The sequence below is a fragment of the Marmota monax genome, unplaced genomic scaffold (assembly GCF_021218885.2).
Source record: "Marmota monax isolate L192 unplaced genomic scaffold, Marmota_monax_Labrador192_F-V1.1 WCK01_AAM20220418_F8-fsc00037, whole genome shotgun sequence".
Lineage (NCBI taxonomy): Eukaryota > Metazoa > Chordata > Mammalia > Rodentia > Sciuridae > Marmota > Marmota monax.
In genome coordinates, this window is record NW_026693245.1 from 1078432 (window position 1) to 1081995 (window position 3564).

The following is a 3564-nucleotide window of genomic DNA, read 5'->3' on the forward strand; positions in this document are numbered from 1 at the left end:
TTCTGGGATATAGTTAGCCTGGAGGGTTTCGATTTTGACCTTTTTTTTTTTTTTTTTGGTGTTGTAACTGTATTGCCAATAAAACTCTCTGAGATAGAATAAGACCTATTAGTTGATTGGTTGATTTTATTTTTAAAATTCCTACTAGGTGCCATACTGGGTATCATTAAGAAGGGAGAAATGCCAAAACAAAAAGAAAATGGAGGAAAAAGGTAGTGACCAACAACTCGTTCAGAATACCTCTGTTTGATCTCTAACATGGTTTATTACCATATGTTCTATAAGTATTTATTTAGTGTTCTCTAAGATTAAAGCAATATTCTCCTCCCTCTCACAGATCACAATGTCACCTCCCTCAAAAAGATAAAAAATTAAACTCCTCTGTTGCTTAACCCAATTCTGAGAAGTGTGTCAGTATCTGATTTCATCATTGTGCCAACATCACAGTGTGTGCTTACACAAACCTGGATATATGGGTCAATCATCTGACGTAGCCTCTTGATGTAATCATGAACGTGGTGGGCACAGGATGCTTGCGGTTGCTGTGGATGTAGCAAGGCAAACTGTTATTGTGTAACGGTGTTTAATACATAGAATGAATGCTCTCTAAAAGAATGGTGAAGTACATTGCATCGTCCAGGACTGTGTGGTATATGGAACTGTGTGCGCTATACTTCTAAGTGACCAACAGTTCAGGGGTCAGTTTCTACCAGCATGGTCACAAACTTCAAGAGCTAGGACATCACTAGGTGATACGAATTTTCCATCTCCATTAGAAATGTAAGGAACCACTCTGCTCTCAGAGGAAAGCTCATTCAGTTGCTACCCACAGAGGTCTACACATCTGTACCAGATGAGATTTTCAGATTTCCTCCTTCTCTTCTGTCACGATCATGGTTTCTCCCTCAGCTGTGAATTATCTCCACCTGTGACCTGAGTTCCATGGGAGCCGTTCTAAGACCATCTCATATATTTATCTCTTTCCACTCTTTCTGTTCTACCTTTATCCTATAAGCTGTTATCACATGCAATAATATTTTAAGGTTTGTATCCAATTAAGCTTACATTAACTTTCTAGAAAATGAATGTGCTTAACAAGTGTAATAGATCCATCTTAGTTAAACTTTTAGTCATCTTCCAAATACTATAAGTTTAAAAAAGAAAGAAATGTTTGGGTACAAATAGAGAAAACAATATAAACTTCTGTATTTATTTGACTACCAAAATATAGCATTCTAAAATAAATCCCAGGGGGAAAAAAGCTCTGTATGGAACATTATTATGATCAAAATAGATTTCTGTCTTGGCACCGTAGCTGTTCCACCAAGTGCAGGGACGGACAAAACCAAGAGGCAGACAGGGCTTTGCCTCAGGGCACTCACTCTCCAGGAGCAAAAAATAGAGATGCCCCTAACAAAAATTTAAAAAGGAAGAAAAAGGAATAAATTCTGTGGAGCCAAAAATTCAGAAGTTGGAATATATATCCTCAACATTTCTCGAAAACTCTCCAAATTGTCAATTTCTCATTTCCACCTAAGAAAGATCAGTTGCCTGTATTCTTTTGTCTGCTAGCCAATTGACACATCATAATGAGAAATCTCCTGGCTCGCCAGGGCCCAGACACTTCAAAACCAAGATCTTTTTGCCTCTGTTTCTCTGGAGGGCACCACCCTCTTAACAGTGAACACTGACTGAGCATCTCCTCCTGCCTCCTATGAACTGTCTCACTTAGTACTCATAAACACGCATGAGGGAGGTTCTGTAGTGTTGACATTTTACAGTTGAATAACCTAAGACCCAGGGAGTTTAAGAAATGTTCCTAGAGGCAGGTGATGGGTGGAGGAGGCAGGACTGGTGTTTGTGCACAGCTGGGACTTTCAACTTTCTATCGCGGTGCCTCCGGATGAGGAGGATAGCTGAACCCCCAAGAAGTACAATGTGGGAAGACACACATATGCATCAGATGAGATGGACAGCTTAGAACTGGGCCCAACGTACAGTGAATTCTATATAAGCCTCAGAGCTAACATTCTCAATATAGCTTCTTTTACTGCTTCCTCATTCTCCCTTTTATGTGACTCATGGATTCCCTGTATCATGAAATCTGTCCTCAAAATCCAGATTGTTCTTTTACTATGTTACAAGGCTTTTTTTTTTCTTTTTAATTTCTGGTAGAAAATTTGATTGCTAATTATACATTTTCCCAAAGTCCATTAAAATGTTGAATCTTTACCTGTAAAGGAATCGCTCCACCCAGCCTGCTCTAGTTTCCTAGTAGTGGATTGAGGTGGGAGTTCCACTGGTATGATCTTGCATCTTCTGTCTTTCCTGGTACAGTGCTTAGTTCTGACTATCTGCCTTTGAGGTTGCATCCCCCACTCTCCCTGCCACTCCCACTCCCAGGTTCTGTGAGCCACCAGTATGAAAGTTTAAAACCTCAGACCCCATGGCAAGTAGGCAAGAAAGGGAACTACAGGCTTAGTCCTCACTGAAGATAATTTCTCTAGTTTGTAGAAAGATGTTAACAGGATTACATCAACACAGCATCTTTAAATGCCTTTCATCAGAAGGATCTTGGAATTATTACCATCTAATCATGCTATTCCCCACATTGCCTACCTTACAGTTTAACCTGGATATCTGTATTTCTTACTAAAATGAAGTTACATAAAAAATTCTGCCTACATACAAATTATCAAATTCATACACACACACACATACACAGAGAGAGAGAGAGAGAGAGAGAGAGAGAGAGAGAGAGAGAGAGAGAGAGAGACTGACTAAAGATAAAGATTCCTGCCAGATCACTTGCACTTATGCCAAAAAGAGGTGGGGGGGATACAATATATGGAGTTCTGATATGTTTGAGAACTTGTTCAAAGAATGGAATGCAGCCTCAAATTTCTACTAGGAACTGACAATCTGGAATTACACCCAAGAGAATTGAGTACTTGCATAATTAAAACTACACAATGTTATCCAAAGATTATAAAAAGTAAAGCAAGATACAGTATGCTTAACAAATTTGAGTCAACAACTTTTTATCTTTTCATTCCATTGATGTTCCTCAAACAGGGATCACAAGTACCTCAAATATTGTCTTAAGTATGTTCACATAAACAAATGCTGACATTCATCTTTCTCATATCATTCTTCATAGTTTGATTCTTTTCTGATTTTTTATTAGCATTCTGGTTTTATTCCTTTAAATGTTTCTCACCAAGGACACACTGTTTTCCTTCTCTACACCCAAAGCAAACCAATATGGACACACACATACATATGTCAAGGTATTGCTGAATGAGTCCAAGCCACAAGAACAATCAATAGCAAAACAGACACACTTAAGTACAAATATTTTTACATTCTAGTTCAATCGATGTTCTGCCCACTGGACCATGCTACTTTAGTAGGACATCCAGTACATTGTTACTGATCAGCAATTGCCAAATGTTTAACTACCAGTGAAAATAGCTTTCTGTTCAACCTATGAATGATACCCAGGTCAAAGCAAAACCGCTTCTAAACACCACATTATTATCCCACCTATTGTTCTCAAATTCT